This window comes from Neofelis nebulosa, chromosome 12 (assembly GCF_028018385.1).
Source record: "Neofelis nebulosa isolate mNeoNeb1 chromosome 12, mNeoNeb1.pri, whole genome shotgun sequence".
Taxonomy (NCBI): Eukaryota; Metazoa; Chordata; class Mammalia; order Carnivora; family Felidae; genus Neofelis; species Neofelis nebulosa.
Window position 1 is genome coordinate 17,476,055 of NC_080793.1, and position 18,210 is coordinate 17,494,264.

The following is an 18,210-nucleotide window of genomic DNA, read 5'->3' on the forward strand; positions in this document are numbered from 1 at the left end:
TGTCATTTAAAAAATTACTTTGAAGGCATTCAGTGGCTCAGTGCGTTCAGCATCTGACTCTTGCTGTCGGCTCAGGACATGATCTCACGGTCGAGATAGAGCCCCACCTTGGGCTCTGTGCTAACAACGTGCAGCCTTCTTGGGATTCTCTCTCTCTCCCTCTCTTTCTGCCCCACCCCACTCATGCACTCGCTCATGCTCGCTCTCTCTCTCTCTCTCTCTCAAAATAAATAAATAAACTTTAAAAAATGAAACATTACTTTGAATTTCCCATCTCTATACTGTCTATCTCTACCAGTAGAATATAAACTCCATGAAGGTAGAGGCTTTGTCTGATGTTCACATATGTTGAATGCATGAGTAGGTACTCAGTAAGTAGCTGATGAATGAATCAATGAACAATGTATGTGAATTTGTTTTTACTATGTCGCTGATATTTTCAAGTACTTGTTATCTTTCCATACTGAGTACTGCGATTGTAATAAGATGTTCAGTGATTATTCTGGACCTTTCTTATACTTTCCTACCTCCTGTTATTCCCCAGGGGATAACATGTGCCCCCAGGATAACCAACACAGAGGCACATAGAGTCATAGCAAGTGGGTTAAGATGAAAATACTTGTAGTAAACACGGTGCCTTCTCATGGGGTACAGAAATCCTTTGTCTCTTTTTCTGAGGCAGAGGTTGGTTCTTTATAGCCAAGAGACTATCCTTTCTTTGTTCTGTCTCACAAATCACCAAATTTCCCAGTTCATTCAGACTCTGGAAAGACATCATGTAATCTAGAGAGGGCTATATTTAAAAATATTTAATTATCCAATTGACTTTCTGGCATCATCATTTCTTGGTGTGAGGCTTATCTTTAGCATTACTGAATTTGCTTAACTTTATAATGGAAATAATACTGTGGCCCAATTAATAATATTACTTGAGGGTTAAATGAGGATGTACCTCTAAACATTACAGTTTTACACAAATGTTGACTATCCTTAATTAATTCATTCACCAAATATGTGCTCAGTGCTTAAACTCTGCCAGGCACTGTTCTAGTCATAAAGGACACAGCCATGAACAAAACAGACGCCTGCTTACATAGAGCTCATGTTCTAACATGGAGAGAGCCAATAGCAATGATAAATTACATAGTGTATTAGATGATGTTAATATATGTGGATGAAAATTTTTAAAAGGGAGTAGGGGGGATGAAGAATGGTTAGTGGTATTAAAGTTTTAAGTAGGACCATCTGAGGGGCACCTGGGTGGCTCAGTCGGTTAAGCATCCGACTTCGGCTCAGGTCATGATCTCACGGTTTGTAAGTTCGAGCCCCGCCTCAGGCTCTGTGCTGACAGCTCAGGGCCTGGAGCCTGCTTCAGATTCTGTGCCTCCCTCTCTCTCTGCCCCTCCCCTGCGCATGCTCTGTCTCTCTCTGTCTCAAAAATAAATAAAACATTAAAAAAAATTTTTTTTAAAGAATCCAACTCTTGGTTTCAGTTCAGTTCAGGTCATGATCACAAGTTTCGTGAATTCAAACCCCACATTGGACTCTGCACTTACAGTGCAGAGCCTGCTTGGGATATTCTCTTTCTCCCTCTGTCTCTGCCCCTCCCCTGCTTGTGCGCCCTCTCTCTCTCTCTCTCTCTGTCCTTCAAAATAAATAAACTTTATTTTTTTTTAAATAGGGCAGTCCAAGTATGAGATAGTAACATTTTGAGCAAATTCTTGAACAATTTGCTAACCATGCAGATATCTGGGAGAATATTCTAGTTAGAATAGTGGTTCTCAACTGGGGGTAGTTTTGCTCCTAGGGGACTTTTGGCAGTCAGTGCCCTCTGCAGATACTTTAGGTTTTCATGGCTTGGGAGCAGAGAGTTTTGCTACTGGCATCCAGTGCGTAAAGGCCAGGAATGCTGCTAAATATTCCACAATGCACAGGATAGGCCCCTAATCCAAAATATCAATAGCCAAGGTTAAGAAACCCTGAGTTAGAGGGATAAGTTAGTGCAAAGGTCTAGACAAAAGAAATTACCAGAACCAACAAGGATGCCAGTGTAGAGAAGTGGTCATCTACATCACTTCGGTCATTGTAGGCCACTGTAAAGACTTTACATCATCTTGATCCCTGCCCCAGCCTCCCCAGGCAGACATCATCACTGTCTTCTTAGTCTCCCACAGCATCATCTGTCATGCTCAGGAGTGGTGAATTGTCCGCTTCCCTCACTAGGCTCTCAGCTCCTTGATGACAGCAGTTGAACCTGGCCTATGTCCACACCCCATGCCTATCATAGTGCCTGATACTCAGTTCAATGCATGTTGGTCACCTCAATGATTATACTAATAATTGTGGATGACCATGGGAATTGATTTTATTTTTATTTCATATATAGGCTCATAAGATTCAAGAGAGAACATATTTTGTCTGTAACATTCATAGCTAGAGCTCCACTGCCCAATCTGTACCAGGTGCATAATAAGTGCTCAATAAACATTGATTGGACGAAAGAATGAGTAGATTATACATAGTAAGCCCATCCTTTGATTGCTGGTCAGTCAAATTTCTCCTCTCCTTAGCAACTTCTCTTCAACAAAGGAAGGAGAAATTGAAAAGGGATATCTGCCCTTTGTCTAGAAGACAGCCTATGACAAAATATTTTCAGTTGGCATCTGATGCAATGCTGTGCTGGACTTGTAGGTCACATTGTGACACACTACTGTGGACAGCACATGCGTAACTCAGGGCATATATCTTTGGAAATAAAAAAAAAGATAAGTGGGGTGCCTGGGTGGCTTAGTCGGTTAAGCGCCTGACTTCGGCTAGGTCATGATCTTGTGGTCGGTGAGCTCAAGCCCCACGTGGGGCTCTGTGTTGACAGCTCAGAGCCTGGAGCCTGCTTTGGGGTCTGTGTCTCTCTGTCTCTGTCCCTCCCATGCTCCTGCGCTCTCTCTCTCTCTCATTCTCTCTCAAAAAAAAAAAAAATTAAAAAATTTATTTAAAAGGGTAAGGACATGAGTATGTAAACATTTTTAAACTACCTGGTTGATTCTATAAGTAGCTTTCCTCTCTTTTAGTCTCCCATACTAGAAGGATTCAGGAATCTGGAGGTGACCAGGTAGGACAATGATGAGAGAATATGCAAACTGGGACATAAACATGAGACACTAAAAATTACCCAGTGAATGGCTTCCCTGAGGTTCAAGAAATATAATTCAATCCACAAAGAGTCAAAAGTATGGTACAGAATTCAGAACACCATTCCTGGTAGAACTAACTTATCTTATGGACACTCCCCAGATCCCCATTATTATCCCTGGCCTTTGTGAGACTTCTACCTAAGAGCTATCGCTTCCCTGTAGACAGCATCATCCCCAAACCCTGCTCCTCACATGCTCGCCCCCTTCCTGTGGACCCTTGATCCTTCTCTTCATCCCAAAGCCAGACATTCTGTGAACTATAGACTCCAATATGAATTGTTAGTTTTCTCCTGCTCGGCTTGGAGTTGTTGATGGGTAGGGGAAAAGGAAATCTATAGATCCTAAGGAGAAGAGCATGGGACAAAGAGACCCTTGTGGAGTGACCACCAAGGTGGGTAGGGTGGGGTTGGGGGGAAGAAATATTAAAATAAAAATAAACCAAAAGGATGGACACTTATTGCTTACATGATAAAGATGAAACTTTTGTTGCCCAATTATTTCATATTTTATGCTTATGTAAGTACTCACCTCCTTTCCTGCTTTGAGTCAAAATAGGAAAAGTTGGGGGGAAGGAAAGAAAAGAAAAAGAAAACCATTTTTAGTGCCTTGGTCTAAAAGGTTGAGGCTCCGGGGACCAAGAAGATGCAGAGAGAAAGAGAAAATAAAAGGTTTGATGTGACATTGTGGAAAGGGATTGTGCTTGGAGTAACTAAAAAATATGTTTAGAATCCTAAACATAACTATGTTTCTATTTTGATTCTGCCCTTTTGATCTATGCCAAAGGGACAGTGCTTTTTTCATCTTTGACTCCTTTAGAGCTCAGCACGGGGAACTGCTCAGAGTAAATAGCCATCGACTGTCTCCTGAATGACTCAATAAAGGAACAACCTCAATGACTTGGCATGAAATAATAACTGAAATGTATGGGGGGTATGCATTATATTGGGAGTCTTGGCTTCTAATACTTCATCACTTCCCAGCTGTGGGCCTTCAACCAAGTTACTTAAATTCAATAAGCCTTAGTTTCCCTCTCTGTGCAATGGTTCTTGTAAGGAAAAAATGTGATAATGTGGACTCAGACCATGGCAACTTTAAGATGTAGTATTTGGATTTATGTTAATACTTGATGGAAATTTCTCATTGCTTGTAGAAGAGTAACACTCAATGCACCTTCCCGATAACAGACAGCTTATTCTGAGTTGATTTGTCAATATTTTATATCTTGGAGTTAGTTGGAGTTTCCCATGACCTAAGAAGATAAAAAGTAAATGGCAGATGGCACTTTGTATGTTGGGGTTTGATCATCACAGTCTGTTTCCTTCAAGAAAGGAGCACATATCACCTTACCCGAGGCTACTAAAATTGGGTGTGAAGAGGAGATGTTGACTCAAGCTGTTTGGGGAGAAAAGTTGTCTTCCAATGCTTCCAGCTCAGGTCAAAGCTGACCTCCACATTTTTCTCTGCTTCCCTCTTCAGCATCCTCTACTCTCAGCCCCACATACTCACACATACCAGGTCAAAGTGACCTCATTTTCCTTTGAATTTTTTTTAGAAATATTGTCCTGGACCTTATGCATGCTTATCTATAAAGAAAGGCATTTTATCGCAGCTCATATCCGCCCCAAACTGGGAATTCCCCCAGGAAATGAAACTTACATTACACATATATATCTTCTACATAGCACTTTACCCTGCAGAAAAAACATCAACTAATAGAAGGGAAGAGGAAAGGAAAGGAGGGAAGAGGAAGGAAGGAAGGAAGGAAGGAAGGAAGGAAGGAAGGAAGGAAGGAAGAAGGAAGGAAGGAAAAGACTGGAGGGAGGGAGAAAGGGGTACATGAGAAGGAAGGAAAGGAGAGGAAAATAAATGATAGCAGAATAAATTTTAAAAAGTGAAAATTCAAAAAGGGTACATATCATAATCCCCCCCCCCAAATCACTATAATAAAGCACAATGTGAAAACTCAAAAGTCTTGCAACTGAAAGAGAAAAGATCCTCATTCTCTAAGAACTAAAGTGAATCCTCTTTCCATTTCCTTCTAGTAAGGTGGCCTGGGACTCCTTGGTCAGGGCTGCACAGCGAAGCCCACAGGCCCAGCTGCCTTGGGGCCTCCCAATAGCATTAGCTTTATTTTTGCCAACCACAAGTATTTGCTTCTGCCTCTGTCCCAGTCCAGCTGGAGAACACATGGTAGAGGACTGGACATTCTAAAATCTCTCTTTTGCTCACGATAGGTGGTTTCTATGGGCATCCCTCATTCCTGTCTAACTCCTTCACCTTTAAATGTGCTGAAAAGTGAGTTTGAAATTAGACTCAGAGCCATATGGCAAACCTTAGGGGCAGCATATGGTTGCAGGTTGCTCAGTGCTGATCTACAGCATCTTTAGGCTCACCTTTTATCTCTCTCTATACACAGGAGGCAGTGATAGGGTCGCAGTTCTGTACTTTGATTTATTCTGTCCTTCATGTGGGAAAGTGAGACTCAATACAGCATCCATGTTAAAGTTTGTTTTAGTTTTCTTGGTCATGGTGGGGATATAGTGCAGGGAAATATCTACACACCTACTTGAGATCAGTGGGAAGTAAACTGTTAGGGGTAGAGATTCAGTCTGTGAACTTGAACAATGGTCTGTCCAATAGAAATGTGAGTTTGAGTCAACCGAACTAGTCTCACCTGCAGATTTGGATCATGCCAACATAAACTACACATAGGGACAAATCAGTTTCATAGAAGCAGGAGCATACTGCTGAACAGTTAATACAGTGAGGTGACAGGGAGAGAGAGGAGTTCTGTGGTCAAAGCATGGAAAGTAATTTGTTTTAACAAGCTGAAAGACTTGAAAATAAAGGGGTACCGAGGAAAAGTGGAGAGTCAACTGCAAGGAATGAAAGATTGCGAATAAGTACACACTGGGAAGTAAATGAGTCAGGATCTAGCTGTGAAGATGCTGGGCCCCAGCATGTCTGCCTCATCTTACTTCACTACCAATGCCATTATTGTTTCAGGGACAAAGAATACTATTATAATTGAGTCAGGTTCCAGAAATCTTGACTGGACCCATTGGCAGTGGTTTGGCCATGCCCCACCATTTGTTTCTTTCATGGAGTCAAGTTTCCAAGAAAGGAAGCTCCTGTTTCAATGAGTAATAACATATTTTTCTTTGGGAAGAAATTCAAACTTCGTTATAGAAATGCACTTTTCTCATACAATTAAATGTGGCAGAGATGGAACTCAAATCCAGGGTTTTTTTTTTTTTTTTAATTCAAGCTGTGTAATTGCACTACACTGTACACTAAACCAACGAACACGTAGACAAGGGGGAAACCCTTTAACATGGAAAAGGGGAGAACCACTGCAGAATACCCTGGGGAGAAAGAGAAAGGAGAGAGAAAGGATTTCATAACTTTGAAATAAAACAAAACAATGTGATTTTATCATCATCACCATGGCCATCTTGAGATCCAGTTCATGTGTTAGGGTATAGCTTTAATAATATGTCACTGTCCTGAAACCAATACTGCACTGCATGTCAACTAACTAGAATTTAAATAAAAATTAAAATAATAATAAACATAATACATCACTGAACCATCATTAGGGCCCTAAACAGCTTGTGGTTTTTTTGTTTTGTTTTGTTTTGTTGTTTTTGTTTTTGTTTTTGTTTTTATTTTTGTTTTAGAGTAATCTCTACACCCAGTGTGGGGCTCTAACTCACAATGTTGAGACCAAGAGTTTCATGCTCTACTGATTGCCAGCCATGCCAACAACTTGGTTTGGCTCTGATATGCGTTTCCCTGATGACTAATGATGTCAAGGATCTTCTCAAGTGTTTATTGGTCATTTATATATCTTCTTTGGAGAAATATCTATTCAAGTTCTTTGTCCACTTTTTTTAAAGTTTATTTATTTTTGAGAGAGACACAGAGCATGAATCGGGGAGGGGTAGAGAGCAAGGGAGACAAAGAATCTGAAGCAGGCTCCAGGCTCCAGGTTGTCAGCACAGAGCCCAATGCAGGGCTCAAACTCACAAACGCAAGGTCATGACCTGAGCTGAAGTCGGACACTTAACCAACTCAGCCACACAGGTGCCCCTCTTTGTTCATGTTTTAATTGGATTGTGTCTTTCTTATTGAGATATAAGTATTCTATATATATTCTGGACACTAGACTTTTATCAGATTCATGATTTGCAAATATTCTCTCTCATTTTATGGGTTGTATTCACTTTCTTAATAGTGTCCTTTGAAGCACAGACGTTTTAAGTTTTAAAGTCTAAATTATCTAGTGTTTCTTTCATATTCATGCCTTTGATGCCATATTTAAGAATCCATTGTCAAATCTGAGGTCATGAGGATTTATCACTATGTTTTCTTATAAGAATTTTACTGTTTTAGCTCTTACATTTAGATCTCTGGTCCATCTTGCGTTAATTTTTGTAAACGGTGTGAGGTAAGGATTCATTCTTTTGCATATGGCTATCTAGTTTTTTCACCACCATTTATGGAAAAGACTAATCTTTTCCCATGGAAGCGCCCTGTTATCCTTGTTGAAAATCCATTGTCCATAGACACATGGGTTTATCTCTGAACATTTAATTATATTACCATACTAATCTACATGTCTCTTGTTATGCCAACACCACATTGTCTTGATTACTGTTGCTTCATAGTATGTTTTGAAATCAAGAAATGTCAATCCTCCAACTTTGTTGTTCTTTTTCAGATTGTTTTGGCTCCCCTGGGTCTCTTGAAATTCCATGGAAATTAAAAATTTTTTAAATGTTTTTATTTATTTTTGAAGGAGAGAGACAGAGACAGAGCATGAGTTGGGGAGGAGCAGAGAGAGAGGGAGACACAGAATCAGAAGCAGGCTCCAGGCTCTAAGCTGTCAGCACAGAGCCCAATGTGGAGCTCAAACCCACAAACTGTGAGATCATGACCTGAGCCGAAGCCAGACGCTCAACCGACTGAGCCACCCAGGTGCCCCCTTTTTAAAGTTTTTTTTTTAATCTTTTCATTTATTTTTGAAGGAGAGAGAGAGAGAGCATAAGTGGGGAGGTGAAATTCCATGCAAATTTTAGAATCAGCTCCTCATTTTCTACAAAGAAGCCAGCTGGGATACTAATAAGGATTGCCTTGAGTCTGTAGATCAATTTGGGTAATATTGTCATTTCATCATTTTCAAGTCTTCCAATCCATCTAACAAGCTAGTGATTGTTTCATTTCATTTATTATACTCTAGAATTTCCACTTAGTTCATTTTTATAATTTTCTGGCCTACACTTTAACGTGTATTTCCAATGCACCTATCAATATCTTTCCAATTACCATTCATCACAACCCTCACTATTTTTGAGAGTGCTCTGAAACTTTAAATTCTCCACATTCTTTTGTGAATCAAGGTCATTCCTTTTGGAAGAGATTGGGAACTGTCCATGTTTTTTTTTTTTCTTTTTTTAAAAATTTATTTATTTAAATTCAAGTTAGTTAATATACAGTGTAGTATTTGTTTCAGGTGTAGAACCCAGTGACTCATCACTTACATGAAACATCCAGTGCTGATGCCAACAAGTGCCCTCCTTAATGCCCATCACCCATTTAGCCCATCCCCCCACACAAACCACCTCCATCAATCTGTGTGTTCTCTGTATTTAAGAGTCTCTTATCGTTTGCCTCCCTCTCTGTTTTTATCTTATTTTTCCTTCCCTTCCCCTATGTTCATCTGTTCTGTTTCTTAAATTTCACATATGAGTGAAATCATATGATATTTGTCTTTCTCTGACTTATTTTGTTTAGTTCCATCCATATTGTTGCAAATGTCAAGATTACATTCTTTTTGATCACCAAGTAATTTTCCATTATATATATATGACATCTTCTTTATCCATTCATCAGTCGGTGGCCATTTGGGCCCTTTCCATAATTTAGCCATTGTTAATGGCACTGCTATAAACATTGAGGTGCATGTGCCTCTTCATATCAGCACTTTTGTATCCTCCTTTGGATAAATACCTAGCAGCGCAGTTGCTGGGTCATAGGTAAGTTCTGTTTTCAACTTTTCAAGGAACCTCCATGCTCTTTTCCAGAGTGGCTGCACCGGTTTGCATTCCCACCAATATTGCAAAAGCATTCCCCTTTCTCCACATCCTTTCCGACATCTGTTGCTTCCGAAGTTGTTCATTTTAACCATTCTGACAGGTGTGAGGTGGGATCTCCTTATGGTTTTTTTTTTATTTTATTTTTTTATTTTTTAAAATTTACATCCAAATTAGTTAACATATAGTGAAACAATGATTTCAGGAGTAGATTCCTTAATGCCCCTTACCTATTTAGCCCACCCCCCTCCCACAACCCCTCCAGTAACCCTCAGTTTGTTCTCCATATTTAGGAGTCTCTTCTGTTTTGTCCCCCTCACTGTTTTTATATTATTTTTGTTTCCCTTCCCTTATGTTCATCTGTTTTGTCTCTTAAATTCCTCATATGAGTGAAGTCATATGATTTTTGTCTTTCTCTGATTGACTAATTTCGCTTAGCATAATACCCTCCAGTTCCATCCACGTAGTTGCAAGTGGCAAGATTTCATTCTTTTTGATTGCCGAGTAATGCTCCATTGTATAAATATACTACATCTTCTTTATCCATTCATCCATCGATGGACATTTGGGCTCTTTCCATACTTTGGCCATTGTCGATAGTGCTGCTGTAAACATTGTGTCCCTTCAAATCACCACACCTGTATCCTGTGGATAAATGCCTAGTAGTGCAATTCCTTGGTCGTAGGGTAGTTCTATTTTTAGTTTTTTGAGGAACCTCCATACTGTTTTCCACAGTGGCTGCACCAGCTTGCATTGCCACCAACAATGCAAAAGAGATCCTCCTTCTCCGCATCCTTGCCAACATCTTTGTTGCCTGAGTTGTTAATGCTAGCCATTCTGACAGGTGTAAGGTGGTATCACATTGTGGTTTTGATTTGTATTTCCCTGATGATGAGTGATGTTGAGCATTTTTTCATGTGTCGTTTGGCCATCTGGATGTGTTCCTTGGAGAAGTGTCCATTCATGTCTTTTGCCCATTTCTTCACTGGATTATTTGTTTTTTCGGTGTTGAGTTTGATAAGTTCTTTGTAGATTTTGGATACTAACCCTTTATCTGATATGTCATTTGCAAATATCTTCTCCCATTCTGTTGATTGCCTTTTAGTTTTGCTGATTGTTTCCTTTGCTGTGCAGAAGGCTTTTATTTTGATGAGGTCCCAGTAGTTCATTTTTGCTTTTGTTTCCCTTGCCTCCGGAGACATGTTGAGTAAGAAGTTGCTGCAGGCAAGATCAAAGAGGTGTTTGCCTGCTTTTTCCTCGAGGATTTTGATGGCTTCTTGTCTTACGTTGAGGTCTTTCATCCATTTTGAGTTTATTTTTGTGTATGGTGTAAGAAAGTGGTCCAGCTTTTCCCCTAAGTTCAGGAACAAGACAGGGATGTCCACTCTCACCGCTGTTATTCAACATAGTATTGGAAGTCTGAGCCTCTGCAATCAGACAACAGAAAGAAATAAAAGGCATCCAAATTGAGGAGGAGGTCAAGCTTTCACTCTTCACCGATGACATGATGCTCTATATGGAAAACCCAAAAGATTCCACAAAAAAGTGCTAGAATTGATTCATGAATTCATCAAAGTTGCAGGATATTAAAATCAATGCACAGAAATCGGTTGCATTCCTATACACCAACAACAACAAAGCGACAGAAAGAGAAATCAAGGAATCAATCCCATTTACAGTTGCACAAAAAAACATAAAATACCTAGGAATAAATGTAACCAAAGAGGTGAAAAATCTATACACTGAAAACTATAGAAAGCTTATGAAAGAAGTTGAAGAAGACACAAAAAAATGGAAAAAGATTCCATGCTCCTGGATAGAAAGAACAAGTATTGTTAAAATGTCGATACTACCCAAAGCAATCTACGTATTCAATGCAATCTCTATCAAAGTAACACCAGCATTTTTCACAGAGCTAGAACAAATAATCCTAAAATTTGTATGGAACCAGAAAGGACCCTGAATAGGCAAAGCAATCTTGAAAGAGAAAACCAAAGCAGGAGGCATCACAATTCCAGACTTCAAGCTATATTACAAAGCTGTCATCATCAGGACAGTATGGTACTGGCCCAAGAACAGACACTCAGATCGATGGAACAGAATAGAGAACCCAGAAATGGACCCACAAACGTATGGCCAACTAATCTTTGACAAAGCAGGAAAGAATATCCAATGGAATAAAGACAGCCTCTTCAGCAAGTGGTGCTGGGAAAACTGGACAGTGACATGCAGAATGAACCTGGAACTGTCCATGTTAAGGCCTACTTCCTTCCCTAGGCAAAATCTCTGAGCCAGGGCTTTAAAGTTGGGGTTTGGGACAATGTCCTGCTTCTATCTGAGTGACACTCCCACTTTAGGAGCTGCGTGCTCAGTGGATGGGGGTGGAGGTCTTCTTGGCTTGCTTCTCCCACAGGGAATCACTGCCTTACAAGCTGGGACAAGGGAGATTGGCTCTCAGTATTTTCCGTGGTGCCCAAGGTAGAGCCTCATTCCCATAAATGAGAGGTTAAGGGGAAGAAGGAAAGAGTAACTTCTTGGCTGCACATACGGCCTCAGCAACAGACATCTGGGAGCAAGATGAGCAATGCTGACATGCTGTTCCCCCTGGGAAGACAACCCCTTGACTAGGGGCCGGGGGAGATGGAGTCCTGTATTCCTGATAACGTTAGTATAGAGTCTAGTTTCTTCCTCAGAAACTAAGACTTGAGTCTTAGTTGAGATACTATACATTTTCACTGTTCTTACTGAGTTTTAATCACTTTTTAATGAATTTGTTTCTTCATTTGTTATATGCCCTAGATCATTTCTAAATACTTTGAATGTTTTTTTTTAATTTTTTTAAAAAAATATTTTCACCAGTTTCTATGGGGAGTCTGTCTATGGAGCTTCTCAAACTGTCATGACAGAATTGGAACTCAAAAGTAGGTGATTTTTATACCAAACTTAGTATACTAAAAATAAGGGCAATAATCATAGCACAGGCAATGGGCAAAAAGAAGAATAATGAAAAGAAGGTAAGTGGGGCATAAAGAACAGAAAGAGGAAGAGCAGTGAGAAAAGCACATAATGGAGGGGAAAACAATAGCAGAAAGATGGGGGAAAAAAACAATGCAAAACAACCACGTTTAACCCAAGTTGAGTCCGTATGAACTTGAGTGTGGGACCGCTGACATGATGTTGATATCCCTCACCCTGACCTTTTATCACCTACTGACCTCCCTTCCAGCATCATCCCAGTATTTCACATGTGCATGTGTCAAGTTCCCTAAAAGTGACCTTGAGCTATTACCAAAGATTATGCTTTTTCCTTATCTGTCTCAATGCATATAAATCCACCCTATCCTTGAAGGATCAGCTCAAATTTTGCCTCCTCCAGAAAGCATTCCCTTATTTACCCAGAGCCACCTTGATGTCTGTTCTCTCCATTCTCTGATTTTTCTGAACAATTTATCTGTATCTGTTTTGTGAGGTTATCATTTTTGCCTCCCCTCCAGAGCTACTTGGTTCCTGCTTATTCCCAAACCTAGTCCTCTTGGATACTCTCAGAGATCCTTCCAACATGTTTCCCTTTTCTTATGTAACCTAGGTAAACTTAACAATTAGTAGCCCTAATCAATACAGATACATCAGGGTTTTGGTTTTTTTTTTTTTAATTCGATTAAAGCTGGATTCAATTCTTCATGGCTTTACACTAACACTTGCTATGTGATCTTGAGGAAAACATCTACTTCAATTACGTTATCCATAAAGGAAGGAGGTATAACAAGTTTTTCTCCTGCACAGAATTTCTAGTATGCTACACAAAGAGGCCTATGATAAAACAACAAAGAGTAACAAATTCCCAGGTAATTTTAAATTTAAGAGCAATACCTTTTTTTTAATTAAATGAAAAAATATATAAAGAAAAAGCAACTGTAGCAATAAGATGTTACACACTCCATTTCAGCTTCAAAAGGACATTTCCCTCCTGGTCCCTCAATTATACAACCAACTTGAACAAAGAGTCTATAACTCAGAAATGTTTATTTTTAACCAAGAGAGTACACTGGACATAACATCACAGTTTGTAAAATATTATCTCTCTAGAGTTTTAAGCCTAGATAATTGGATCAGCCTCATCTCACAAATGCTGCTAGATCCCAAGTCTTATAGAGAAATCTGGTTTAAAATTGCCACTCAGAGTGGTATAGGACCTTAACATCGCAATTAAAACAAAACAAAATATAAGAACAAGAAGAGAAGAAAATGGGAAAGTGAACTGGATAATTCTGGGCATATATATGGACATATAAAACTACAGTAACAATTCAACAGAAGATATCCAGTTTCTCCATGGAGAATTTCAATTTCAATATCTATACAAGGGAAATTGAGGCACATTGGACTGTTCCCTGATCACAGAATGAACCATTCCTGGGTTTGCAATAAGGAATCCTCCAAATTAGGCCAGACTTTGTAATGACAATTTGCCAATAGTTCTCTGCCAAATCCCAATAAAATATCAGAATCCCACTGACATCAAGGAGAGAAGATACCTTCTAAGGATATCCCAAGGATATGGGTACATATCAAATACCTGAGCTTCAGGAAACATTTTCATCTAGAGTTTCTGTTCTGTTCAGAAGTCAGAAGTCTTACCTATTAAAGTTAGAACATACTTCTAAGGAAAACGGAAGAAAGTTGTAATCTTTCCTTGAAAATAATTCTTCCCCAGTTAAGAAACATTTCTTACACCTTGGAGAAGTGGTTGTCATCAAATTTGAAAATGATAAATTGTGAGGACTGGAGAACAATTCATGTAACAGATTTATTCCACTTGAATGAAAACAAAGTGGTAGACTAGAAATGGGGCATATTTTGGAGCAGGGGAATTTGGGTTTGAATCTCTGCTTTACAATTTACCAGTTGTGTAACTTTGCACCACCACTCTATCGCCCTCTATTAAAATGGGGATAAATTGGGGCGCCTGGGTGGCGCAGTCGGTTAAGCGTCGACTTCAGCCAGGTCACGATCTCGCGGTCCGTGAGTTCGAGCCCCGCGTCGGGCTCTGGGCTGATGGCTCGGAGCCTGGAGCCTGTTTCCGATTCTGTGTGTCTCCCTCTCTCTCTGCCCCTTCCCCGTTCATGCTCTGTCTCTCTCTGTCCCAAAAAATAAATAAAAAACGTTGAAAAAAAAATTTTTTTAAAAAAAATAAAAAAAAAAATAAAATGGGGATAAATGTACTTTACTTATGAGACTGTCAAAGGATGGCATGGAAAACTTGGCACATAGTAGGTGTCCTAGACCTATAAAATACCCTTGTTTTCATTTTTATTTTCTTTTAATTACAACTTAGAGTTGTCTGCGCCCCCAGTTTTCTTCTCTTAGTACTAATGATGGAGCTAGAGCAAATAAAGGCCTTGACCCATAACTGAGACTGTGTAGTCCACACCACCGCACTCTGTTTAGCATTCTCTTTAGCTTGGATGTACACTTGGCCAGTGGTATTAGACTTGGACAAAAGGGCAGTAGATCTAGTGTTAGGAGACTTGGATGTTTCCCTAAGTCATCTGCAACATAACCTTGAATACATCAGTTGGCCTTTTAGAGACTTAGTTACTCCATCTGTAAATAGGAACTCATCATCCAAACTCTGCACTCCACTATTTGTTTTTTTAAAACTCTTCACTAACTTGAATCTGCTCCCCAAATTACCCAGCTACCCTGCATGAAATTCCCAACACTTCTCGTAAGTCCACATAGCATTTTACAATTTAGAGAATGCTTTTACATTCATTGACTCAGAATAAGCTCCAGCAACCAATTCACCTGCCCAGTGCTGTGACATGAGAGACAACCAAACTTCTATTCTACTTGAACCTTTTCAGTTGAACCAATTAAAGGAGACAACAGATCTAGAATCTAGCTTAGAATCTTTCCATACACATATTAAGGTCAATAAATGTAAGCTACAGTTGTTATATATCAAAGTAAATTATAAGATCTTTGATCAATGAGGCCATGTCTTATATCTTTACATTCTACATGTTCTTCAGTCCAAAATCATCTTCATAAAGCTTTCTCTGGACAACCCATCTAGAAGGGGTTGTCTGAACCCCTCTTCTGAGTTTGAGAGGAACATTATCTGTGTTTCTTCCGATTTTTACATGTTCCCATTATCTGATATTATTTATGCACATGTTTATCTTGAGGCAGCACTGGTATAGCAGCATGAATATGGATTTTGGAATCATACAGATCATGATTAAATCCCAGTTCTGTTACTTACCATCTGAGTGTAGTAGGGCAATCTTTCTGAGTTAATGGGACCTACACACAAGAACTATCATTTGGAGAATAAAATAAAATAGTACGTCTAGACATTCAACAAATGTCCATTTCTTTCTTTTCATCCCCTCTGTCTCCAACCATGTAACTCTGTATGTTCCTTAATGACCAGTACTCTTCTGGTATAGTGAAATGTCCTCCTCAGAGAAGACTGAGTGCTTATTTAATTTGTTCCTTTGCTCTAAACACAACTTAGGTGCTCTTTGCATACCCTAAGAAACACAAACTATGTTTCTACCCTCCATTCAAAAGTGAGGGTGTAAAGCCTTCTTTTGGGTACTTATCCTAAGAGGAATGGACAAGTATTGATTACGAATTTTGGTCTCATTCATGTTTGATCCCTGCAAACACTGAATGGATTAAAAACACACACACATACACACAAATAACCCCCCCTCCCCAGATACGTACAGTGCTTATTCCTGGAGAAGTAAAATCAATTAGTTTATAGAGGACTTCAAAGAATTGTTGTGAGAGATACAAGATTAAACCAAGGGGATCAAAGATTATACCTGACTTTCTGCCTTCACATTCAACAAAAAGTATGTGGTTTCATAGGTGATCAAGGGTTAGGAATACTTATTTGAAATATAGTTTTACTTCATGCAATGGTAATTGGAATCTAAAAGTAACACACACGCGCACACAAAATCAAGTACAATGTAAACACATTAACACACACACATGCACAGTAGAGTCAGGGACCTGAATCAGTCTGTACTCCTTGGAGGAAAACAAGTAATTAAACTGACAGGTAACAAACATTCAAAGATAATTACCGGTAATGCTCAGACACACATTTGATGATTAATAGCAGTAGATTCCAAGGAGGTGATTAAGAAGGAGGCAGGCAGTGTAGAGATAATATATAAATGATTAATAATGAAACTCCCTTCGGTCCATGAAGCAAGCAAGTTGGAGGACTAGGAGTTTGTCTTTCCTAATAGGTGCCACTAGAAGGGTTTTGTGGCACGGAAAAAACCAGGGAGAAGTTGAAGATCGGAACTTGCAAACAAATTATTCGTGGAAGTCTTGAACAAGCACCCTGTTTCAGTGTTCTAATCTGAAGATGGGACAGGATGATAGCTCAGAACTTTTAGTTTTATTGAGAGAATGGTTATCACTGATTTCTTTAAGTGTCTGTTTTTGGATAATAAACACAGTGGATGAGAGACTGAAGGAAGATTAGGTCAAAAAAAGTTTAATAGTAAAGATTAAGAGAGACAAATGTTGAATATTTGCCAACAATTAAGAGTCTCTGAGATTCAAACCTCAGAATGCTGATTCATGCACCAGAAAGCATGCACTGAATAATTATCTATTAAGTACTTTTATGTAAATTCAGCAGGTTGATCATAGCTCCATCATCCCAAATAGGATATCTTTCAAAGCTCAATTCTCTGAGAAATTTCAGCAAAAACTTTTCTTCCAGAAAAATAATCATTTGTTAAATTATTGAAGTATAATTGACATAGAATGCTATTTAGTTTCAGGTGTCCATTCAGGTTTCTATGCATTACTCATTGCTTACTGCGATAAGTATAGTCACCATCTGTCAGCATACAATGTTACTACAATATTATTGACTATATTCCCTATGTTGTACTTTCATCTCTGACTTATATCTAACTGGGAGTTTGTATACCTTAATCCTTTCTATCTATTTTGCCCATCTCCCTACCAACCTCGTCTCTGGCAACCATCAGTTTGTTTTCTGTATTTAAGAATCTGTTTTTGTTTGTTTGTTTGCTCTTTTGTTTTTTTTAGATTCCACCCATAACTAAAATCACATGGTATTTATCTTTCTCAATATGATTTATTTCACTTAGCATAATGCCCTCTAGGTCCATCAATGTTGTCACAAATGGCAAAATTTCATTTTTTTTTTGTGGTTGAGTAATATTCCAGTGTGTGTGTGTGTGTGTGTGTGTGTGTGTGTGTGTGTACACACCATATCTTTATCCATTCATCTATCAATGGACACTTGGATTGCTTCCATATCTTGGCTGTTTTAAATAATGCTTCAATAAACATGGGGATGCATATCTTTACTAATTCATTTTCATTTTCCAGGGGTTAAATACCCAGTAGTAAATTACTTGATCATATGGTAGTTTTATTTTTAGTTTTTTGAGGAACTTCCATTCAGTTTCCACAATGGCTGTGCCAATTTATATTCCCACCAACAGTGGACGAGGGTTCCTTTTTCCTCACACCCTCGTCTGCACCGGTAATTTCTTGTCCCTGTAATACTATCCATTCTGACTGGTATGAGGGCAATATCTCATTTTGGTTTTGATTTGTATTTCTCTGATGATTAGTGATGTTAAGCATCTTTTCATGTGTCTGTTAGCCATTTGTATGTCTTCTTTGATAAAATGTCTATTCAGGTCCTCTGGCCATTTTTTAATCAGATTGTTTATTTATTTATTATTATTTTTTTAGTGTTGGGTTGTATAAGTTCTTTTTATATTATATATTAACTCCTTATTGAATATGTCATTTGCAAATATCTTCTATTCACTACGTTGCCTTTTGTTTTGTTGACAGTTTCCTTTGCTGTCCAAAAACTTTTCATTTTGGGGGTGCCTGGGTGG